Below are 26785 nucleotides of genomic sequence, written 5' to 3'. Positions count from 1 at the left end.
CTCATAGTACCAAAAGAATTATACATTTTATTAAAGCATGATTAAAATGACATAAATAGAAAAAGCAAATGAATGTGATGCTGTTTAAACATGATAAAACAAGAGCGGAGGACAGAAAAGAAAAGCGACACCCCAGGAGGGAAGCACACAGGTCAAAAAATACAATATATCTATAAAACATGGGAATAAATGCTGGGTACGATGCCCGACCCATGCAAGAATAATGAGACCAATAGGTGCCAGGTGAGACAGTGGTCAGCACATACACTCCCATTGGCAGTAAATGGTGTGCAGACACAAGTAAAGCTGGAAATATGCTGCAAGCCAACCAGTAAAGGACCAGGTGTATATAAACAAAAGGGTCATATAGCCTAAGGAGAGTAGCAGAGGACCAGAGCTCACCTAAAGCGGACCGTGTGCAAAAAGACCCAGAGTGGCGCTACCCCAACGCGCATTTTGGCGTGCCATCGTCAGGGGTAGCGCCATCACTGTGAATCGGGTATAAAAAGTCTCCCTCAGCCAATGGGAGAATCAATACTTACTCATCCCCAGGTGTGTATGTGTGGAGGCGCGCGAAAATCCAGAGAAACCGCGTCCAGCCGGCACGCCCACACCATGTGACACATGTTCGGGCGGCTCCGACGTGAGGCCGCTCAGACGTGAGGCACCGGAGGCGGCACCGGATGACACGCGCACGCATCACACAGGGGGAGGAGAGTCGGGGAACCAACACGAACAAAAAAAAATTCACAGTGAAGGCGCTACCCCCTGACGAAGGCACGCCGAAACGCGTGTTGGGGTGGCGCCACCCTGGGTCTTTTTGCACACGGTCCGCTTTAGGTGAGCTCTGGTCCTCTGCTACTCTCCTTAGGCTATATGACCCTGTTGTTTATATATACCTGGTCCCTTACTGGTTGGCTTGCAGCATATTTCCACCTTTACTTGTGTCTGCACACCATTTACTGCCATTGGGAGTGTATGTGCTGACCACTGTCTCACCTGGCACCTATTTGTCTTATTATTCTTGCATGGTTCGGGCATTGTACCCAGCATTTATTCCCATGTTTTATAGATATATTGTATTTTTTGATCTGTGTGCTTCCCTCCTGGGGTGGAGCTTTTCTTTTTAGTCCTCCGCTCTTGTTTTATCATGTTTAAATGGCATCACATTCATTTGCTTTATCTATTTATGTCATTTTAATCATGCTTTAATAAAAAGTATTATTCTTTTGGTACTATGAGCTCCTTTTCTCTGTGTTTCTGCTGTTCTACTCGGGAGCTTTTGCCGAGCTATACTCTTGGTGTGTCCTTTGTGGTTGCATTGGGTGGGCATTGCCCTTAACCCTCCCCTGGGACACCCTGGGTCATCTTTTTTGTTTTTGTTTTTTGTTTTTTGAAACATAAGTGGTTGGGCATCGGTGCACTCAATCTCTTCCACTTCTGGGGCAGGGCAAGGTGGATGGACCTGGGAAACCCTGATAATAGAGTCATCAAAAAGCAGAAGAGACTGCTGCATGACTTGGATCAGACTGCTTGGCTGATTTGCAAGGGGGTGAGGTGAAAGACTGATGAACATCAGGTGCAGGATCCAACTCTGATCTTTCAGCAGGAGACTGTGAAGGAACTGGAGGCACTGTCATCAACACAATCTTCTATCGCCTGTACTTTTTCTGGCCTCACCATTCGTATAGCCGCATTAGGCCTTACCAAATACCGCTGCAGGTTCTGTCGCCTACTCGCACCTGAGGAAGGGGTTTTACTTGTGCGTGTAAGCTGGCACAGATCAACCACATCCTCTCCCTGCAGCAAGAGCTCCACCAGCAGCACCACGACCCTGGCCACGTCCCTTATTTGACCTCTCTTCATATTTCTCAAATTTAGGATTTTGCCCAAAATGGGTGTTTTCTTATTAGCAGAATAGAACAGTATGTAAAGGGTGCATCTCACACGTACAGATGCAGACTAGGTCGCAATTATAGATTTTTGCCCAAAATAGGTGTTTTATTAATAGCAGAAAAGAATCACAGTATGTAAAGGGTGTATCTCACACGTAAAGATCCAGACTAGCCGCAATTAAAGATTTTTGCCAAAATGGGTGTTTTGCTAATAGCAGAATAGAACCACAGGATCTAAAGGGTGTATCTCACACGTACAGACCCAGACTAGGCCGCAATTAAAGATTTTTGCCCAAAATTTGTGTTTTTCATATAACAGAATGGAACCACAGTATCTAAGGTGTGTATCTCACACATACAGCTGTAGACTAGGCCACAATTAAAGATTTTTGCCCAAAATTACTGTTTTTCTAATAGCAGAATAGAACCACAGTATGTAAAGGGTGTATCTCACACGTACAGATGCAGACTAGGCCGCAATTAAAGATTTTTGCCCAAAATGGGTGTTTTATTAATAGCAGAATAGAACCACAGTATGTAAAGGGTGTATCTCACACGTACAGATCCAGACCAGGCCGCAATTAAAGATTTTTCAAATAACAGAATAGAACCACAGTATCTAAAGTGTATTCTAACTTAAATTGCACACTGACTAATGCGGCAGAGGTCCAAGATGAAAGTTATTGCCAAAACTGGGTGATTTTTCAAAGCCAAACATTTTTGAAGTATTTCAAACTTGTTTTTAGCAATCACAGATGTAGAAAGGGCTACAATATTAAGTATTTTGCCAAAAAAATGTGTTTTTTTTTTACTAACAGAATATGAAAGCTGTATATAATGCTTGAATTTCACATATGCAGATACAGCAAGGGCTGTAAAATTGTGTATTTTGCAAAAAAAGGGTGTTTTTAAAAACCCAGAAAATTATAGCTGTATTTCTAGCTTAAATTGGACACTGGCTAATCCTGCAAAGGCACCAGATGTTGGAAATTGCCCAAAAAGTTTTTTTTTTTTTTTTTTTAAACCATATTATTATTATTGCAGTATGTCAACCTTGGATTTGAATGTCACAAAAGCACAGATGCTGTGCTGGTGCACTGAGCTTGCATAAAGTGGCCGCCACTGCCCACCTAATTAACAGACGGATAAAAGTTATTTTTCTCTGTCACTGGGCTCAGGGCAGGGTAAAAAGATTGTGCACTGCACCCACACAAATAAATCTATGTAGATTGCTGAGTTCAATTGGAGTTCTGATAACAGATTCCATCCTAGTCTCTCCCTCACAGCAGCATCCTCTCCCTACACTAAGCACAGCAGAGTGACGTGCAGCGGTACGTGACTCCAGCTTTTATAGCGCCTGGGTCACATGCTGCACTGGCCAATCACAGCCATGCCATTAGTAGGCATGACTGTGATGGCTTCTAAGGTCACACAGTTAAACGCTTGTTGATTGGCTGCTCTGCAGCCTTTCAAAAAGCGCTAAGAAATCTCCGAACACCGAACACGAACCCAAACTTTTACTGAAATGTTCGGGCTCGGGTCTAAGGTCCAAAATTCCTAAAGTTCGGTATGAACCCGAACTTTACAGTTCGGGTTCGCTCAACCCTAATACAGAGATATATACAAATATACATACATATTTGGTACTATCCCATTTGTTTGGACCTAAGGAATAAAGTTAAATGGGTTTTCAGTTTTTTACTATATTGATGACCTATCAAAACAGCTGTATAAAGAGATGTGTTCTCTTTTACCTGCTTGCAGGTGTGATCAGGTACAAACCGGATTCCAAAAAAGTTGGGACACTAAACAAATTGTAAATAAAAACTGAATGCAATGATGTGGAGATGGCAAATGTCAATATTTTATTTGTAATAGAACGTAGATTATAGATCAAACGTTTAATCCGAGTAAATGTATCATTTTAACGGAAAAATATGTTGATTCAAATTTTCACGGTGTCAACAAATCCCAAAAAAGTTGGGACAAGTAACAATAAGAGGCTGGAAAAAGTAAATTTGAGCATAACGAAGAGCTGGAAGACCAATTAACACTAATTAGATCAATTGGCAACATGATTGGGTATGAAAAGAGCTTCTCAGAGTGGCAGTGTCTCTCAGAAGCCAAGATGGGTAGAGGATCACCAATTCCCACAATGTTGCGCAGAAAGATAGTGGAGCAATATCAGAAAGGTGTTACCCAGCGAAAATTTGCAAAGACTTTGCATCTATCATCATCAACTGTGCATAACATCATCCGAAGATTCAGAGAATCTGGAACAATCTTTGTGCGTAAGGGTCAAGGCCGTAAAACCATACTGGATGCCCGTGATCTCCGGGCCCTTAAATGACACTGCACCACAAACAGGAATGCTACTGTAAAGGAAATCACAGAATGGGCTCAGGAATACTTCCAGAAACCATTATCAGTGAACACAATCCACCGTGCCATCCGCCGTTGCCAGCTGAAACTCTACAGTGCAAAGAAGAAGCCATTTCTAAGCAAGATCCACAAGCTCAGGCGTTTTCACAGGGCCAGGGATCAATTAAAATGGGGTGTGGCAAAATGGAAGACTGTTCTGTGGTCAGACGAGTCACGATTCAAAGTTCTTTTTGGAAATCTGGGACGCCATGTCATCCGGACCAAAGAGGACAAGGACAACCCAAGTTGTTATCAACGCTCAGTTCAGAAGCCTGCATCTCTGATGGTATGGGGTTGCATGAGTGCGTGTGGCATGGGCAGCTTGCATGTCTGGAAAGGCACCATCAATGCAGAAAAATATATTTAGGTTCTAGAACAACATATGCTCCCATCCAGACGTCATCTCTTTCAGGGAAGACCCTGCATTTTTCAACAAGATAATGCCAGACCACATTCTGCATCAATCACAACAGCATGGCTGCGTAGGAGAAGGATCCGGGTACTGAAATGGCCAGTCTGCAGTCCATATCTTTCACCTATAGAGAACATTTGGCGCATCATAAAGAGGAAGGTGCAACAAAGAAGGCCCAATATGATTGAACACATAGAGGCCTGTATTAGACAAGAATGGGAGAGCATTCCTATTTCTAAACTTGAGAAACTGGTCTCCTCGGTCCCCAGACGTCTGTTGAGTATTGGAAGAAGAAGGAAAGATGCCACACAGTGGTGAAAATGGCCTTGTCCCAACTTTTTGGGGATTTGTTGACACCATGAAATTCTGATTCAACATATTTTTCCCTTAAAATGGTACATTTTCTCAGTTTAAACTTTTGTTCTGTGATTTATGTTCTATTTTGAATAAAATATTAGAAGTTGGCACCTCCACATCATTGCATTCAGTTTTTATTCACGATTTGTATAGTGTCCCAACTTTTTTGGAATCTGGTTTGTATAATTAGAGCTCCCCTTGACCTATTCACCCCAATTGGACTGCTCTGGCTTTAACCTAACAGTACTGAGCCATTTCATTGAAGTGAATGGGACAGAGGAGCTATAATTGCACCTGCTCACCAGTGCAATGTTGACGGAGAGCAGGTAAACAATGAAGAGAATACAGTGTTTGTTTGAGCTCTACATTCTCTTCATAAAGCTGACAGGCAGGGTTGCCAGTGGTCGGGCCTGCATTGATTTGATATTGATGACCTATCCAGAGAATAGGTCATCAATATAGGAAAAATGGGGATCCCTTTTAACAGGGTTTAACTGTAGTTATTTCTTTCCATTCCTCCGCCCCTCAAAAAAAATTATGAAAGTTCAATAAAATAATATGCCCTAAATTCACCACAAAATGGTTACAAAATGGTAAAAATCTAACCCATTCCTCAAAAATAAACATGAATTCAGCAATGAAATGTAAACATAAATAAACAAAAACATAATCATGGTTCTTGGGGAAAAAAAAAATTGAAACAAATTCTGAAGGCCCGCATAAATTGGTCCTTAAGGGTTTAATTGCTAAAAATAGCATACATACAGTACAGACCAAAAGTTTGGACACACCTTCTCATTCAAAGAGTTTTCTTTATTTTCATGACTATGAAAATTGTAGATTCACACTGAAGGCATCAAAACTATGAATTAACACATGTGGAATTATATGCATAACAAAAAAGTGTGAAACAACTGAAAATATGTCATATTCTAGGTTCTTCAAAGTAGCCACCTTTTGCTTTGATTACTGCTTTGCACACTCTTGGCATTCTCTTGATGAGCTTCTAGAGGTAGTCACCTGAAATGGTCTTCCAATAGTCTTGAAGGAGTTCCCAGAGATGCTTAGCACTTGTTGGCCCTGTTGCCTTCACTCTGCGGTCCAGCTCACCCCAAACCATCTCGATTGGGTTCAGGTCCGGTGACTGTGGAGGCCAGGTCATCTGGCGCAGCACCCCTTACACAGCCTGGCGGTGTGTTTGGGGTCATTGTCCTGTTGAAAAATAAATGATGGTCCAACTAAACGCAAACTGGATGGAATAGCATGCCGCTGCAAAATGCTGTGGTAGCCATGCTGGTTCAGTATGCCTTCAATTTTGAATAAATCCCCAACAGTGTCACCAGCAAAGCACCCCCACACCATCACACCTCCTCCTCCATGCTTCATGGTGGGAACCAGGCATGTAGAGTCCATCCGTTCACCTTTTCTGCATCGCACAAAGACACGGTGGTTGGAACCAAAGATCTCAAATTTGGACTCATCAGGCCAAAGCACAGATTTCCACTGGTCTAATGTCCATTCCTTGTGTTCTTTTGCCCAAACAAGTCTCTTCTGCTTGTTTCCTGTCCTTAGCAGTGGTTTCCTAGCAGATATTCTACCATGAAGGCCTGATTCACACAGTCTCCTCTTAACAGTTGTTCTAGAGATGTGTCTGCTGCTAGAACTCTGTGTGGCATTAACCTGGTCTCTAATCTGAGCTGCTGTTAACCTGCAATTTCTGAGGCTGGTGACTCGGATGAACTTATCCTCTGCAGCAGAGGTGACTCTTGGTCTTCCTAGCGCTTGATGGTTTTTGTGACTGCACTTGGGGACACTTTCAAAGTTTTCCAAATTTTTCGGACTGACTGACCTTCATTTCTTAAAGTAATGATGGCCACTCGTTTTTCTTTACTTAGCTGCTTTTTCTTGCCATAATACAAATTCTAACAGTCTATTCAGTAGGACTATCAGCTGTGTATCCACCTGACTTATCCACAACGCAACTGATGGTCCCAACCCCATTTGGCAAGAAATCCCACTTATTAAACCTGACAGGGCACACCTGTGAAGTGAACACCATTTCAGGTGACTACCTCTTGAAGCTCATCAAGAGAATGCCAAGAGTGTGCAAAGCAATAATCAAAGCAAAAGGTGGCTACTTTGAAGAACCTAGAATCTGACATATTTTCAGTTGTTTCACACATTTTTGTTATGTATATAATTCCACATGTGTTAAATCATAGTTTTGATGCCTTCAGTGTGAATCTACAATTTTCATAGTCATGAAAATAAAGAAAACTCTTTAAATGAGAAGGTGTGTCCAAACTTTTGGTCTGCATTGTATATAAATTTTAACTTTTCTCAAAATAAAAATAGCAATGCATGAAAGCTTAAAATTATGTATTTAAAAATTAGAACTAAAATATCAGCTTTGCTTTTAATTGTATTTTTACATTTGTTTATTTCGTATACTTTTTACATTAAAGCTCTTAAACTTGTCACATAAAAATTAAAATTGAAATGAGTGCCTAAGAACTTTGAATTGCCTTGATCATAACACCCTACTTACATACACTTTTAAATATGCAGTTCTCCTGTGGCTCATAATGCTTTTGGTCTGTTAGATTTACAAGATTCAAAGGACAACAGAGAAAAAAGTCTGTAAGTTAAAATAATTAATGCTAATCTAGGATTCATGGGGCTTACTAAAGTAATGCTAGCATAGGTTAATGTTGCGTTTGAAGCATAACGTTAAGCTTAACAGACTTCAGTAAAAATGACATGTAAATTTTATGCTAACTAGGTGTAAGCATGTGACACAAATCTCTTAAGCTCAACACATTTCCTAAAATGAGTCACTTATACAGTAGCTTATTTTAATAGAAAAATGAAAATTAAGAGCTATGAATATAACAAAATTGAAATATGTTGTGATAACATTTTTGAACCTCTGACAATAGTTTCAACATTTTTGATAGTTTACTTGAATAACAAAGTTAAATTTTAGAATTAGAAACTAAGAAATGTTCTTAATATGAAATAGCTATGCATATTTTGCTAGATTATATGAAATGTAGTTACAATCAAGAATGAATTAATCAACTTAATGGAAAATGTAAGTTAATCTTTACATTTTAATTATAAAATACAGTATTTTATAAAAAAAATTATACAAATACATAACACTGTTGAAAGATGTGAAAAGTATATACTGTACATAAATTTGAAGTATCCGAAGTGGAATTTGATCCAAAATTTAGGAAAAATTTCATTTGCCATGTGGTAACAAATCCTTTTTTTATAAAATGATGGCTAGCGTTGTCTTAGAAAGAACAAAAAAGCAAACTCACCTCATTCACTTGCTCATGTAGAGGCAGTCCTGTCCTCTCTTGAGTGAAAAAGGAGTGGACTGCCTCTGAGCAAGCAAGTGCATGAGATGAGTGAGTTTTTTTTTTTTTTAACCTAAAAGGTCATATTCCATTAGCCATTAGATGGGTGCACTTATGTCTAAGCCGCTGTTAAAAACTTTCCCATTGATTGATAGGCTGAATAGGGTTGTAAGATAGCAATTCATGACAAATTAATTTGTAATAAATAAAAAAAATTGTCAAAATTCGTAAATGTTGCCAAATCTATTTTTTTAAATCTATGCGCATCTCTACTGTACATGCATCTATCTGGACATATTTTCATTTAATCACCAAAACATAAGATATCTAAGATTATAGAGAATCTTTCACTGGGAAATTATCTGTTAAAACTAGGCACAATGCCTTGTAGGGCTAGCTCAGCAGAATGCAATGATGTTTTCACTTAGCGTTCTGTTAGTTCAGGTTGGAGAAAAATGAATTTAATCTATATGTAAATAAGCACCCACTCTTGCTCCTTCTGCTTCCTCTGCCAGTCCCTCTTCTCTTCTTGATAGATTGGTCCAGCTTCCTGCATAGTCACCTAGCTTTGTTGTGACGACTGGCTCCAGCAGAAGTGCTCCTCCTCAGTGCTGCCAGTGTCCAGTTGCTAGGGAGATGGTTTGGTCTCACTGTGAGGCAGCACCAGCCAATCAGGACCAGCCCTCCCATGTTAGACCTGCTGACATGACTGTCACGTGACGCCGGGCACACCCGTGACCAGGAAGCATAACATATTTAAACAGGAAACCTGCTGGCACAGGTTGCCTGTGAACAGTGTTACTTACCTCACCAGCATGTTTGACTCTGATTTTGGAGTTTACTGTTTCCTGGTTTGATTTTGGCTTGGTTTTTGGATTTGCTCCTGCTTTACATATTTGGACCTTGCTTGGACTGCTCTTGTTTTACCTCGGCTTGTTATATTGTACTCTGTATTTCAATTTTGGTGGTGTTTGCATCTTCCTTTTTTTGACCTGGTCCATCCGACTTTGAAATTATCTGCAACAAGTTAGGCTTGGTAGGGTGAGAGGGGATATCTCAGACTGATGATGCTGATCCCTACAATCATCCCTACCACTAAAACTCCAAAATGCAAGGAGTCAATGATATATGGCGTATTCCTAAATCTGCCTGGGGTGTACTAGTAACATCCATACATAGGCACCTGATTGAAACAGTGGGTGAATGTGACGGGTCTCTTATAGGAGAGACTCTGCACACCACACAATGTCAGGTAACACTACTAGGATAGTCCAATCCCCAGTCGATGATGAAATATAGGAACAAGCCGTAAGGCTTTTACAGTCAGCAAGTCAATCTGTAGCTATTTCCACAGAAATAATTTGCTCGACGCGTTTCTCTTGTCCAACTTATTTGTTGGTTCATCAGGAGCAAGTTACTAGAGCCTCTGTTGTCACCGTATGTCACCCCCTGACACCGGGTGCAATACAGAGCAACAGGAAGTTTTAAAAGTTATCTGACTGAGTAAGAACTACATGAAGTTGGTATATTGCATGTAGCCCTATATTAAACACCAAGCTCACTGTCACCGTTTCGATATTATCCCCTTACACTGGGGATAACGGTTGACAACGAACCCAGGAGCATTTTATATTTTCACATAAGATGTGCTGAACGCCACTGATGACGTGCGTGCAGCAGAGAGCCTTCGGCAATGTGGCTGTAACCCGCGCGTAGCACGGACTTGTTTAAATGGAGGAAACACCTCCCATCTCTGAGGCCACCTCACCAGATGCCCAATCCGGAGCAGGGCACGTCATCCGGCTGCGCATCATTTGTCCCGTCGCAACCGGATGACGCGCATCCCATCTCGTCATCAGTACAGGACTAGGAGAGCTATCGCTCCACCCACCCCTCCACGTCATCCATAGGGGAGGGGGAGAAACCGATGACGGATGTCTTCTCTCTTTACTGCATTAATTATTAAAGCAAAAAGGAGGAAATATATCAGTTCTGTAATGATTGCTAGAGTTTCACATATCAGAGGGCATTAGTAATAGCAGGATGCATAGCCAGCAATATGAACACCTACAATATTATAATTATTCAAGGAGGATGATCCCATACCTCCCATATTAAATTACAATAAGGTGACAGTATTGATGGAAAAGAGATGTACAAGAATAAACACCAGAATTATCCAGTTTAGTAAATCCAGTATTTATATAGGATATAGTGGATCCCAAAAAGGTCAATATATCACTACTCCACAGATGTCATATCGTAAAGATGATTTCACGGCAAAATGGAGAGTGATGTCAGCAACTAGAGGTCATTCAATAAAACAGGCAAAAGAACTCGTGTCATTAAGGCCATTAGGTTTCACAGTATTAAGAATGAATGTCCACTGTGCCTCTTTCTTAAGCAGCAGCGCGTCTATGTCACCTCCCCTTGGTGGTGGCCTAACATGTTCTATACCTTGGAATTTAAAACAGTCCAAATTGCCAGGATGGCAAGTGGCCACATGTTGTGCCACCGGGGTGTCTCCAGAATTTTTAATTTTTAGGAGATGCTCACCAACACGCCTCCTAAATTCACGTTTCGTTTTGCCTGTATATTGAATGCCACAGATACAGGTAGCTAAATACACCACTCCAACTGTTCTACAATTAATGAAGGACTTGATAGAGTATTCGTGTCCTGTGATGGAGCTCTTGAATTTAGTACTTTTCAAGATAGCTCTGCAAGCAACGCAGCTCCCACACTGATAGGTGCCATTAGGTTTGTTGGTTCCCAGCCATGTGGCATCCCTGGGGCTAACAAAGGCACTGTGAACCAGTTTGTCCCTGATATTGCCCCCTCGTCTATATGTAATCATGGGGCTACTGCCTACCAAATGACCAACATCCGGATCAGTTTTCAGAATGTCCCAATTTTCAGTGAGTAGCCTGCGTATCTCACTACTTGCTGTATCGAAAGTACCGATAATTCGTATCTGTGCCTCTTCAGATGTTCTATTCCTAGGATGCAACAGTTCTTCTCTATTACATGCTGCTGCATGTTGATATGCTTCCTTCAGAATTGGTTTAGGAAAACCTTTATCTGTAAACCGTACTTTAAGGTCAACAGCCGAGGCCTTGAAGTCGGACCATTGGGAGCAATTACGTCTCATCCTGAGATATTGTCCCTTTGGAATGCCCCTCTTGAGCGGGTAGGGGTGTCCACTCTCCCATCTCAAGAGGGCATTCGTGGCCGTCGGTTTACGGAACACCTTTGTTGCAATATGACCCGAAGGGTCAATCTCAATCGTAATCTCAATTGAATTTTGTTTCAAGACTGAACAGCAACTCCTTGGGTCTGTTTTTTACATCAGATATTGATGAAAAACGACTCACCTTTCTGGACCTTACGATTGAGATTGACCCTTCGGGTCATATTGCAACAAAGGTGTTCCGTAAACCGACGGCCACGAATGCCCTCTTGAGATGGGAGAGTGGACACCCCTACCCGCTCAAGAGGGGCATTCCAAAGGGACAATATCTCAGGATGAGACGTAATTGCTCCCAATGGTCCGACTTCAAGGCCTCGGCTGATGACCTTAAAGTACGGTTTACAGATAAAGGTTATCCTAAACCAATTCTGAAGGAAGCATATCAACATGCAGCAGCATGTAATAGAGAAGAACTGTTGCATCCTAGGAATAGAACATCTGAAGAGGCACAGATACGAATTATCGGTACTTTCGATACAGCAAGTAGTGAGATACGCAGGCTACTCACTGAAAATTGGGACATTCTGAAAACTGATCCGGATGTTGGTCATTTGGTAGGCAGTAGCCCCATGATTACATATAGACGAGGGGGCAATATCAGGGACAAACTGGTTCACAGTGCCTTTGTTAGCCCCAGGGATGCCACATGGCTGGGAACCAACAAACCTAATGGCACCTATCAGTGTGGGAGCTGCGTTGCTTGCAGAGCTATCTTGAAAAGTACTAAATTCAAGAGCTCCATCACAGGACACGAATACTCTATCAAGTCCTTCATTAATTGTAGAACAGTTGGAGTGGTGTATTTAGCTACCTGTATCTGTGGCATTCAATATACAGGCAAAACGAAACGTGAATTTAGGAGGCATGTTGGTGAGCATCTCCTAAAAATTAAAAATTCTGGAGACACCCCGGTGGCACAACATGTGGCCACTTGCCATCCTGGCAATTTGGACTGTTTTAAATTCCAAGGTATAGAACATGTTAGGCCACCACCAAGGGGAGGTGACATCGACGCGCTGCTGCTTAAGAAAGAGGCACAGTGGACATTCATTCTTAATACTGTGAAACCTAATGGCCTTAATGACACGAGTTCTTTTGCCTGTTTTATTGAATGACCTCTAGTTGCTGACATCATTCTCCATTTTGCCGTGAAATCATCTTTACGATATGACATCTGTGGAGTAGTGATATATTGACCTTTTTGGGATCCACTATATCCTATATAAATACTGGATGTACTAAACTGGATAATTCTGGTGTTTATTCTTGTACATCTCTTTTCCATCAATACTGTCACCTTATTGTAATTTAATATGGGAGGTATGGGATCATCCTCCTTGAATAATTATAATATTGTAGGTGTTCATATTGCTGGCTATGCATCCTGCTATTACTAATGCCCTCTGATATGTGAAACTCTAGCAATCATTACAGAACTGATATATTTCCTCCTTTTTGCTTTAATAATTAATGCAGTAAAGAGAGAAGACATCCGTCATCGGTTTCTCCCCCTCCCCTATGGATGACGTGGAGGGGTGGGTGGAGCGATAGCTCTCCTAGTCCTGTACTGATGACGAGATGGGATGCGCGTCATCCGGTTGCGACGGCACAAATGATGCGCAGCCGGATGACGTGCCCTGCTCCGGATTGGGCATCTGGTGAGGTGGCCTCAGAGATGGGAGGTGTTTCCTCCATTTAAACAAGTCCGTGCTACGCGCGGGTTACGGCCACATTGCCGAAGGCTCTCTGCTGCACGCACGTCATCAGTGGCGTTCAGCACATCTTATGTGAAAATATAAAATGCTCCTGGGTTCGTTGTCAACCGTTATCCCCAGTGTAAGGGGATAATATCGAAACGGTGACAGTGAGCTTGGTGTTTAATATAGGGCTACATGCAATATACCAACTTCATGTAGTTCTTACTCAGTCAGATAACTTTTAAAACTTCCTGTTGTTCTGTATTGCACCCGGTGTGAGGGGGTGACATACGGTGACAACAGAGGCTCTAGTAACTTGCTCCTGATGAACCAACAAATAAGTTGGACAAGAGAAACGCGTCGAGCAAATTATTTCTGTGGAAATAGCTACAGATTGACTTGCTGACTGTAAAAGCCTTACGGCTTGTTCCTATATTTCATCATCGACTGGGGATTGGACTATCCTAGTAGTGTTACCTGACATTGTGTGGTGTGCAGAGTCTCTCCTATAAGAGACCTGTCACATTCACCCACTGTTTCAATCAGGTGCCTATGTATGGATGTTACTAGTACACCCCAGGCAGATTTAGGAATACGCCATATATCATTGACTCCTTGCATTTTGGAGTTTTAGTGGTAGGGATGATTGTAGGGATCAGCATCATCAGTCTGAGATATCCCCTCTCACCCTACCAAGCCTAACTTGTTGCAGATAATTTTAATAACTAATACAATAAAAATAATTTTAACGTACTTTATTTAGGCAGTAAAAAGATACACATTGAGTTAGTACGTAAACGCTACTGTGAATCACTAGTTAATTCCATCCGACTTTGAGACTACTTATTCTATTTTGATTTTTGTTCTCGTGCACCTGCCTGTCACATTGTTTGTTGTTTTATCATTGGTTGTGTCACTTATAAGCCCCAACACTAAATTAGGGAGGGACTGTCAAACAATTGTGGTCTGCCATTTAGGGTGGTTGTGCAAGCAGACAGGGACAGAAGTGCAGGTGAACTCCAGGTATAACTTTATTCCCCTATGCTATCTGTCAGTCAAGAAGGTGACATGAGGGAAAATAATAAAAAGGATCAAAAAGTCATACATACCCTTACAGTTCACCAAGTAAAAAAGGGCCCTTACAAAGCTCCGTAGACAGAAATATAATACAGTTATAGATGTCAAAATCTAGCAATACAAAGATTTGTTTTTATAAATACGATAAGCTAAATAGAGTTTGATATTGCAGTAGACCTTCAAATAATGGTAATGAGTCTTTTTTTTTACCATACAGTTAACCGTGTAAAAGAGAAATACATAAAAATACAATGGCAGAATTGCATTTTTTTTACATGTTATCCCATTATTTTTTTCAGCTTTACGATGCATCATATCAAACATTAAATGTACAAATCGTAAAGTACAACTTGTCCTGCAAAACACAAGCTGCCATAAAGTTTTGTGAAAGGAAAAAAAAAATGTTAAGGCAGGGAGTAAAAAGAAGCACAACAATGGAAAATGGCTGCATCTGGAAGGGGTAAAAGCTAATGCTAACCCCTTTGTGTGATCTGTTATATATATAAGGTGGGAGGTGGGGTTTTAAGCATTGGGCCAACTCAGTAGCTTAATAAGTGCCATAGCCAGATAATATAGAAGACACCAGCTGAGAGTGTTCATGATCTGATCAGTTAACCAATCAGATGTCATTGTCAATTGCTAGTTTGGCATCTGAGGGGTCATTTACCAGGACCGAATTGCTCAAGAGCTCCCCCATGATGAGATCATAGTAGCTGATCACTTGTTATGGCAATGGGAAGCATTGTATATGTTCTAGGCCTGCCATCGTGAAATTCATATTGAGCTCTGACTGTGGCATATCAATTTTACCATAGAATGCAATGGTAAACTACTGCTAGCATTTAAAAAAAAAAAAAATACAATGAAACTAAAGAATTAAAAGTACTGCTCACCATCTTTCCCTATTTCACTAATAAAAATACATAAACATTAATATTTCCACATAGGAAAATGCCATAACTAAAGATAAGCAAATAAAAAAAAAAATACATTCAACCGGTTTGCCGAATTTCATTTTTTTTTTTTTTGGATCTGAATTTATTTGCGGCGAATCGCGTAAAAAAAAAATGCTATTTCCTGGCTGCAGAGAGCCTGTATAGTGGTGTAGAACACTATGCCTTGCCGTAACATGCATAGGGATTAAAATAATACTAAGAAGGAGAAAAATCCAGAGGTATAGGAACCAATGGTTTTAGCGCTGTCAAGCACAATGTTGTAGGCAGGACTTCTCTTTTTGCATGAGGTTTCTTTTGTTCAACGCATTTCAATGGCTTGCAGCCCCCTTCATCAGGACAATATTCACATAAAACTATTTAAAAAGCACATGTATTTAAATCCAGTTTGGGCGTGCTATTGCAGGGGGCATGGCTAAATAGGGCGTGGTTATATAAAAAAAGAGATGGGGGAATGGGAAAGAGAAGAATATCACTATCGTAGGGAACACTATGAAATTTATATAAAACTAATACTTTATTGTTTAACAAAAGCAAGGGAAAGGGGAGGGGAAAAACTACAACCTATATTAAAATTCTAGAACACCCCCTAACCACAAGTGTGAGTTGGTTTAACCACATAAAACTGCATTTACGGTACCGCTCCAATGTGGATAGGGTCGCTAGAACGTCCACTGCTGGTGTATTACTGGAGGCTGCATCATTATGCCGGCCGGCAGTGATGAGTAATCTTCAGCCTGGAGTGTGCACTGTGGAACGCACAGAGTGCTCTGCTTAAAAAACCAGCTTAGTGTACCCTGGACTAAATTTAATAAGCTAATCCATTGATAAACATCTGCCCGTATACGCCGACCTCATTGGAAACCATCTGTTCAGGAATGAACCAGATGTCTGAGTGCCGGCCGTACAAGCACGAATCAAGGGACACTAGTCTTAGCTGGAATGAGCAAAAAGAGGCTTGATCGCAACTGCTCATCAACTGCAGAGGGCTGGGGCGCCACAGACCTCAACTGCAGTGTGAGCGCAATACAAGTCACATGCAAACAGCATGAGTTCGTCCCCACTTATCACTCGGCGCGTTTCACCATATCGGCTCGTCAGGAGCATAAAGATGTGGGTATAAGACAAACAGCAAAATGAGCTGCCAACCTCCGTAACAGAGGCTGCAGCTGTCAGCACAGAGTTGCCGTACGCGGTCGCTTGGACGCGCGCTATATAAGGAGAGAACTCCTCCCCTCTACCTGAGTCACGCCTCTAGGGCGGCCAATGGGAAGCAGGAGGCGCGGCACCGCCGCATCAACCATCCCGCCCCATCAGCCCGCCCCCTCTGCAAGACGAACCCAGACGAATGTCAAAACATTCGTATGCTGAATATAGAGATGACTCAACCGGCGACTGTACATTAAACGGCAATGTGGTATTACAGGAGTCAAGGTGAGGGTGATATGATGGTATATGGTCCCGTTTCTTACTGGTAGTATTCATTACAGATAAGATGACGCGACCGGGACGGGGGAGAGAAAGAGCCTTGTCATATCTCTTATTATAGGCGGTACTTGAGGCAAATTGGCAAATATTTACCCCTTAATGCCTACAAAGGATCGGGTGTCCAGTATGAAGTAGCACCCAGAAAGAGGGGGAAAGGCCATGCCATAGCTTGTGGGTACATCCTTATTGAAATCCCTAACAACGGCCAGAGGGAGCCACAAGTCTAGACCAGATGACAACAGTTAGGAGCACTGCTTTCACTTAATCCAAATTGTAATAATACAGAGATCACAGACGGGAATCCTGAACAATCATGCCCTAAGATTCCACACTGTACTTTGTAACAACTATATATACAGGGATTCAGAGAAAACAAACAAAGGAGTTTTACTCATTTACTCATTCAATCCCTGGGGTTGAAGTGCATGCAGGCGATAAATCCACTGTGTCTCTTTTTGTAATAGTTGCCTATCAAAATCACCACCTCATGGGGATCTTCTCACCACCTCGACAGCCTGAAATTTGATCACATCCGCATCACCACCATGTACCGTGGAAATGTGTCTCGCAATAGGAGTGTCGGCACCTTTGCGGATGTCATTCAGATGTTCTGTGATTCTTCTGCGGAATTCTCTAATGGTTTTGCCCACATACTGTTTCCCACACGTGCAAGTGGCCAGATATACCAACCCTCTCGTCTTGCAATTGACAAAGGATCTGAGGGTGAATGTCCGCTCAGTGACACTACAAATAAATGTAGCGCCTAACTGAATAGCCGGACACGCCACGCATCCTCCACACCGGAAGGTCCCTTTGAGGTTGGTACCCAACCATGTGGTTGCGGTGGGGGCCTGAAAGAAGCTGTGGACCAAACGATCTCTCAGATTGCGTCCACGTCTATACGTAATGAGAGGTGTGTCACCTACCATGTGTCCAATGTTGGGGTCCGATTTTAAGATCCCCCAGTAGGTCGTCAGTAATTCTCTTACTGTATTATGTGCTTCATCATAGGTGGCCACAATGCGCGATTGTTCTGATTCAGATGGTACTGATTTGGGAGTGAGCAGGGAATCCCGATTTAAGGCCAGCGAGTGTTGGTAGGCCTTGGCTAACACATGTTGTGGGTACCCCCTGCTTCTGAATCTGGTCTGTAAATCATTGGATGCAGTTCTGAAATCAGACATGCTTGAGCAATTGTGCCTTACCCGCAGGTATTGACCTTTAGGAATTCCCCTCTTCAGGGGCAAACGGATGGCAACTGTCCCACCTAAGGAGACTATTTGTGGCGGTCTCCTTACGAAATAACTGTGTACCAATGTTGCCATTAGTGTCCCTGAAGATGGTCAGATCAAGGAACGTGATTTTTGATTCCTGGATCTCAGATGTGAAGAAAAGTCCCATTGCGTTGTTATTCAGGTCTGTAACAAAGCTATTAAAATCTTCTACACTTCCTGACCAAAAAATCAGCACATCATCGATGTAGCGTAACCACAAATTAATGTGGTCAGCCCATCTCTCATTATTATCCGCAAACACAACTTCCCGTTCCCACCAGCCCAGGTAGAGATTAGCGAAAGTGGGGGCACACGGGCTCCCCATCGCCACTCCCCTGAGCTGGTGGTACATACGGTGATCAAAAATAAAGAAGTTGTGTTCGAGGATAAATTTCATAAGTTCCAGAACAAATTCATTATGCTGCCAGCAATGGACGCCACATTGGTTTAGAAATGAGGCCACAACTCCACACCCCTTTTCATGAGGTATGGAGCTGTAAAGGGCCTCCACATCCAAGCTGGCCAGCATAACGTTGTCACCAATATGCTTCCCCTCCAATCTCTTGATCACATCCATAGAATCACGTACATACGAGGATAGGGCCACCGCAAACGGTCGTAGAATCCTATCCACGTATGTACTGATCGGATGCGTCAAGCTCCCAGTCCCCGAGACGATAGGACGTCCCTTTAGGGGTGACAGCCCCTTGTGTACCTACACTCCTATTGCGAGACACATTTCCACGGTACATGGTGGTGATGAGGATGTGATCAAATTTCAGGCTGTCGAGGTGGTGAGAAGATCCCCATGAGGTGGTGATTTTGATAGGCAACTATTACAAAAAGAGACACAGTGGATTTATCGCCTGCATGCACTTCAACCCCAGAGATTGAATGAGTACAACTCCTTTGTTTGTTTTCTCTGAATCCCTGTATATATAGTTGTTACAAAGTACAGTGTGGAATCTTAGGGCATGATTGTTCAGGATTCCCGTCTGTGATCTCTGTATTATTACAATTTGGATTAAGTGAAAGCAGTGCTCCTAACTGTTGTCATCTGGTCTAGACTTGTGGCTCCCTCTGGCCGTTGTTAGGGATTTCAATAGGGGTTTACCCACAAGCTATGGCATGGCCTTTCCCCCTCTTTCTGGGTGCTACTTCATACTGGACACCCAATCCTTTGTAGGCATTAAGGGGTAAATATTTGCCAATTTGCCTCAAGTACCGCCTATAATAAGAGATATGACAAGGCTCTTTCTCTCCCCCGTCCCGATCGCGTCATCTTATCTGTAATGAATACTACCAGTAAGACATGGGACCATATACCATCATATCACCCTCACCTGGACTCCTGTAATACCACATTGCCGTTTAATGTACAGTCGCCGGTTGAGTCATCTCTATATTCAGCATACGAATGTTTTGACATTCGTCTGGGTTCGTCTTGCAGAGGGGGCGGGCTGATGGGGCAGGATGGTTGATGCGGCGGTGCCGCGCCTCCTGCTTCCCATTGGCCGCCCTAGAGGCGTGACTCAGGTAGAGGGGAGGAGTTCTCTCCTTATATAGCGCGCGTCCGAGCGGCCGCGTACGGCCACTCTGTGCTGACAGCTGCAGCCTCTGTTACGGAGGTTAGCAGCTCATTTTGCTGTTTGTCTTATACCCACATCTTTATGCTCCTGACGAGCCGATATGGCGAAACGCGCCGAGTGATAAGTGGGGACGAACTCATGCTGTTTGCATGTGACTTGTATTGCACTCACACTGCAGTTGAGGTCTGTGGCGCCCCAGCCCTCTGCAGTTGATGAGCAGTTGCGATCAAGCCTCTTTTTGCTCATCCTAGCTAAGACTAGTGTCCCTTGATTCGTGCTTGTACGGCCGGCACTCAGACATCTGGTTCATACCTGAACAGATGTTTTCCAATGAGGTCGGCGTATACGGGCAGATGTTTATCAATGGATTAGCTTATTAAATTTAGTCCAGGGTACACTAAGCTGGTTTTTTGAGCAGAGCACTCTGTGCGTTCCACAGTGCATACTCCAGGCTGAAGATTACTCATCACGGCTGGCCGGCATAGAGATGCAGCCTCCAGTAATACACCAGCAGTGGACGTTCTAGCGACCCTATCCACATTGGAGCGGTACCGTAAATGTGGTTTTATGTGGTTAAACCGACTCACACTTGTGGTTAGGGGGTGTTCTAGAATTTTAATATAGGTTGTAGTTTTTCCCCTCCCCTTTCCCTTGCTTTTGTTAAACAATAAAGTATTAGTTTTATCTAAATTTCATAGCATTCCCTACGACAGTGATATTATTTTTGATGGTGGAACGTATACGCTAACACCACCTTTTTTCAGTGAATTGGAATGGGAAAGAGGGCAGGGATTCTCTTATTAAATCGATACATTGAGCATAAAGGTCAAACAATACAAATGTGCTACACAATAGAATAGAATCATACAGAGTAAAAAGTGTTATTAAAAATATTATTCATAAAAAATATGTATATATCGGAAAGTATATTGATAAAAGGGGTTACAGGATTGATGTGCTGGATTGTGAGTTGCTCCCACTGGGCTCGGTGATGGGAGGCCAGGTGCCTTCTTAAGGTGGTTGTCCCTAGTTGTAGTGTTGGGCTTACCGTGACTTATGCATTGACAGCACAGGCTGCAGATGGCAACACTATTGTCAGCAGCAGACATGTTAAAAAAAGCCCACACTGCGGAGCCATGTGCCGGCATCCTGGGAGCACCAGATGTGACCGTGCATTGTAGATGACTCATTTCAGATACATTAGCAGTAGAGTTGAGCGAACACCTGGATGTTCGGGTTCGAGAAATTCGGCCGAACATCCCGGAAATATTCGGGTTCGGGATCCGAACCCGATCCGAACATCGTCCCGAACCCGAACCCCATTGAAGTCAATGGGGACCTGAACTTTTCGGGACTAAAAAGGCTGTAAAACAGCCCAGGAAAGAGCTAAAGGGGTGCAAAAGGCAGCAACATGTAGGTAAATCCCCTGCAAACAAATGTGGATAGGGAAATGAATAAAAATAAAAATTAAATAAATAAAAATTAACCAAAATCAATTGGAGAGAGGTCCCATAGCAGAAAATCTGGCTTCACGTCACCCACCACTGGAACAGTCCATTCTCAGATATTTAGGCCCCGGCACCCAGGCAGAGGTGAGAGGTCCCGTAACAGAGAATCTGTCTTCATGTCAGCAGAGAATTAGTCTGCATGTCATAGCAGAGAATGAGGCTTCACGTCAGCCACCACTGCAACAGTCCATTGGCATATATTTAGGCCCAGCACCCAGGCAGAGGAGGGAGGTCCCGTAACAGAGAATCTGTCTTCATGTCAGCAGAGAATCAGTCTGCATGTCATAGCAGAGAATCATGCTTCACGTCAGCCACCACTGCAACAGTCCATTGTCAGATATTTAGGCCCAGCACACAGGCAGAGGAGGGGGGTCCCGTAACAGAGAATCAGTCTGCATGTCATAGCAGAGAATCAGGCTTCACGTCAGCCACCACTGCAACAGTCCATTGGCATATATTTAGGCCCAGCACACACACAGGCAGAGGAGAGAGGTCCCGTAACAGAGAATCTGTCTTCATGTCAGCAGAGAATTAGTCTGCATGTCATAGCAGAGAATGAGGCTTCACGTCAGCCACCACTGCAACAGTCCATTGGCATATATTTAGGCCCAGCACCCAGGCAGAGGAGGGAGGTCCCGTAACAGAGAATCTGTCTTCATGTCAGCAGAGAATCAGTCTGCATGTCATAGCAGAGAATCAGGCTTCACGTCAGCCACCACTGCAACAGTCCATTGGCATATATTTAGGCCCAGCACACACACAGGCAGAGGAGAGAGGTCCCGTAACAGAGAATCTGTCTTCATGTCAGCAGAGAATTAGTCTGCATGTCATAGCAGAGAATGAGGCTTCACGTCAGCCACCACTGCAACAGTCCATTGGCATATATTTAGGCCCAGCACCCAGGCAGAGGAGGGAGGTCCCGTAACAGAGAATCTGTCTTCATGTCAGCAGAGAATCAGTCTGCATGTCATAGCAGAGAATCAGGCTTCACGTCAGCCACCACTGCAACAGTCCATTGGCATATATTTAGGCCCAGCACACACACAGGCAGAGGAGAGAGGTCCTGTAACAGAGAATCTGTCTTCATGTCAGCAGAGAATTAGTCTGCATGTCATAGCAGAGAATGAGGCTTCACGTCAGCCACCACTGCAACAGTCCATTGGCATATATTTAGGCCCAGCACCCAGGCAGAGGAGGGAGGTCCCGTAACAGAGAATCTGTCTTCATGTCAGCAGAGAATCAGTCTGCATGTCATAGCAGAGAATCAGGCTTCACGTCAGCCACCACTGCAACAGTTCATTGTCAGATATTTAGGCCCAGCACACAGGCAGAGGAGGGAGGTCCCGTAACAGAGAATCTGGCTTCATGTCAGCAGAGAATCAGTCTGCATGTCATAGCAGAGAATCATGCTTCACGTCAGCCACCACTGCAACAGTCCATTGTCAGATATTTAGGCCCAGCACACAGGCAGAGGAGGGGGGTCCCGTAACAGAGAATCTGGCTTCATGTCAGCAGAGAATCAGTCTGCATGTCATAGCAGAGAATCAGGCTTCACGTCAGCCACCACTGCAACAGTCCATTGGCATATATTTAGGCCCAGCACACACACAGGCAGAGGAGAGAGGTCCCGTAACAGAGAATCTGTCTTCATGTCAGCAGAGAATTAGTCTGCATGTCATAGCAGAGAATGAGGCTTCACGTCAGCCACCACTGCAACAGTCCATTGGCATATATTTAGGCCCAGCACCCAGGCAGAGGAGGGAGGTCCCGTAACAGAGAATCTGTCTTCATGTCAGCAGAGAATCAGTCTGCATGTCATAGCAGAGAATCAGGCTTCACGTCAGCCACCACTGCAACAGTCCATTGGCATATATTTAGGCCCAGCACACACACAGGCAGAGGAGAGAGGTCCCGTAACAGAGAATCTGTCTTCATGTCAGCAGAGAATTAGTCTGCATGTCATAGCAGAGAATGAGGCTTCACGTCAGCCACCACTGCAACAGTCCATTGGCATATATTTAGGCCCAGCACCCAGGCAGAGGAGGGAGGTCCCGTAACAGAGAATCTGTCTACATGTCAGCAGAGAATCAGTCTGCATGTCATAGCAGAGAATCAGGCTTCACGTCAGCCACCACTGCAACAGTTCATTGTCAGATATTTAGGCCCAGCACACAGGCAGAGGAGGGAGGTCCCGTAACAGAGAATCTGGCTTCATGTCAGCAGAGAATCAGTCTGCATGTCATAGCAGAGAATGAGGCTTCACGTCTGTCACCACTGCAACAGTCCATTGGCATATATTTAGGCCCAGCACACACACAGGCAGAGGAGAGAGGTCCCGTAACAGAGAATCTGTCTTCATGTCAGCAGAGAATTAGTCTGCATGTCATAGCAGAGAATGAGGCTTCACGTCAGCCACCACTGCAACAGTCCATTGGCATATATTTAGGCCCAGCACCCAGGCAGAGGAGGGAGGTCCCGTAACAGAGAATCTGTCTTCATGTCAGTAGAGAATCAGTCTGCATGTCATAGCAGAGAATCAGGCTTCACGTCAGCCACCACTGCAACAGTCCATTGGCAGATATTTAGGCCCAGCACACAGGCAGAGGAGGGAGGTCCCGTAACAGAGAATCTGGCTTCATGTCAGCAGAGAATCAGTCTGCATGTCATAGCAGAGAATCAGGCTTCACGTCAGCCACCACTGCAACAGTCCATTGGCATATATTTAGGCCCAGCACACACACAGGCAGAGGAGAGAGGTCCCGTAACAGAGAATCTGTCTTCATGTCAGCAGAGAATTAGTCTGCATGTCATAGCAGAGAATGAGGCTTCACGTCAGCCACCACTGAAACAGTCCATTGGCATATATTTAGGCCCAGCACCCAGGCAGAGGAGGGAGGTCCCGTAACAGAGAATCTGTCTTCATGTCAGCAGAGAATTAGTCTGCATGTCATAGCAGAGAATCAGGCTTCACGTCAGCCACCACTGCAACAGTCCATTGGCATATATTTAGGCCCAGCACCCAGGCAGAGGAGGGAGGTCCCGTAACAGAGAATCTGTCTTCATGTCAGCAGAGAATCAGTCTGCATGTCATAGCAGAGAATCAGGCTTCACGTCAGCCACCACTGCAACAGTCCATTGGCATATATTTAGGCCCAGCACACAGGCAGAGGAGAGAGGTCCAGTAACAGACAATCTGGCTTCATGTCAGCAGAGAATCATTCTGCATGTCATAGCAGAGAATCAGGCTTCACGTCACCCAACATTGGAACAGTCCATTGGCATATATTTAGGCCCCGGCACCCAGACAGAGGAGAGGTTCATTCAACTTTGGGTAGCCTCGCAATATAATGGTAAAATGAAAATAAAAATAGGATTGAATGAGGAAGTGCCCTGGAGTCCAATAATATATGGTTAAGGGGAGGTAGTTAATGTCTAATCTGGACAAGGGACGGACAGATCCTGTGGGATCCATGCCTGGTTCATTTTTATGAACGTCAGCTTGTCCACATTGGCTGTAGACAGGCGGCTGCGTTTGTCTGTAAGGACGCCCCCTGCCGTGCTGAATACACGTTCAGACAAAACGCTGGCCGCCGGGCAGGCCAGCACCTCCAAGGCATAAAAGGCTAGCTCTGGCCACGTGGACAATTTAGAGACCCAGAAGTAGAATGGGGCCGAACCATCAGTCAGTACGTGGAGGGGTGTGCACATGTACTGTTCCACCATGTTAGTGAAATGTTGCCTCCTGCTAACACGTTGCGTATCAGGTGGTGGTGCAGTTAGCTGTGGCGTGTTGACAAAAGTTTTCCACATCTCTGCCATGCTAACCCTGCCCTCAAAGGAGCTGGCATTGACACAGCTGCCTTGGCGACCTCTTGCTCCTCCTCTGCCTTGGCCTTGGGCTTCCACTTGTTCCCCTGTGACATTTGGGAATGCTCTCAGTAGCGCGTCTACCAACGTGCGCTTGTACTCGCGCATCTTCCTATCACGCTCCAGTGCAGGAAGTAAGGTGGGCACATTGTCTTTGTAGCGTGGATCCAGCAGGGTGGCAACCCAGTAGTCCGCACAGGTTAAAATGTGGGCAACTCTGCTGTCGTTGCGCAGGCACTGCAGCATGTAGTCGCTCATGTGTGCCAGGCTGCCCAGGGGTAAGGACAAGCTGTCCTCTGTGGGAGGCGTATCGTCATCGTCCTGCCTTTCCCCCCAGCCACGCACCAGTGATGGACCCGAGCTGCGTTGGGTGCCACCCCGCTGTGACCATGCTTCATCCTCATCCTCCTCCACCTCCTCCTCATCCTCGTCCTCCTCGTCCTCCAGTAGTGGGCCCTGTCTGGCCACATTTGTACCTGGCCTCTGCTGTTGCCAAAAACCTCCCTCTGAGTCACTTCGAAGAGACTGGCCTGAAAGTGCTAAAAATGACCCCTCTTCCTCCTCCTCCTCCTCCTCCTCCTGGGCCACCTCCTCTTCCATCATCGCCCTAAGTGTTTTCTCAAGGAGACATAGAAGTGGTATTGTAACGCTGATAACGGTGTCATCGCCACTGGCCATGTTGGTGGAGTACTCGAAACAGCGCAACAGGGCACACAGGTCTCGCATGGAGGCCCAGTCATTGGTGGTGAAGTGGTGCTGTTCTGTAGTGCGACTGACCCGTGCGTGCTGCAGCTGAAACTCCACTATGGCCTGCTGCTGCTCGCACAGTCTGTCCAGCATGTGCAAGGTGGAGTTCCACCTGGTGGGCACGTCGCATATGAGGCGGTGAGCGGGAAGGCCGAAGTTACGCTGTAGCGCAGACAGGCGAGCAGCAGCAGGATGTGAACGCCGGAAGCGCGAACAGACGGCCCGCACTTTATGCAGCAGCTCTGACATGTCGGGGTAGTTGTGAATGAACTTCTGCACCACCAAATTCAGCACATGCGCCAAGCAAGGGATGTGCGTCAAATTGGCTAGTCCCAGAGCTGCAACGAGATTTCGCCCATTATCACACACCACCAGGCCGGGCTTGAGGCTCACCGGCAGCAACCACTCGTCGGTCTGTTGTTCTATACCCCGCCACAACTCCTGTGCGGTGTGGGGCCTGTCCCCCAAACATATGAGTTTCAGAATGGCCTGCTGACGTTTACCCCGGGCTGTGCTGAAGTTGGTGGTGAAGGTGTGTGGCTGACTGGATGAGCAGGTGGAAGAAGAGGAGGAGGAAGCCGAGAAGGAGGAGGTGGCAACAGGAGGCAAAGAATGTTGCCCTGCGATCCTTGGCGGCGGAAGGACGTGCGCCAAACAGCTCTCCGCCTGGGGCCCAGCTGCCACTACATTTACCCAGTGTGCAGTTAGGGAGATATAGCGTCCCTGGCCGTGCTTACTGGTCCACGTATCTGTGATTAGGTGGACCTTGCTACAGATGGCGTTGCGCAGTGCACACTTGATTTTATCGGATACTTGGTTGTGCAGGGAAGGCACGGCTCTCTTGGAGAAGTAGTGGCGGCTGGGAACAACATACTGTGGGAC

Source organism: Bufo gargarizans, chromosome 5, assembly GCF_014858855.1.
Source record: "Bufo gargarizans isolate SCDJY-AF-19 chromosome 5, ASM1485885v1, whole genome shotgun sequence".
NCBI lineage: Eukaryota > Metazoa > Chordata > Amphibia > Anura > Bufonidae > Bufo > Bufo gargarizans.
Note: the sequence above shows the minus strand (reverse complement) of the source record.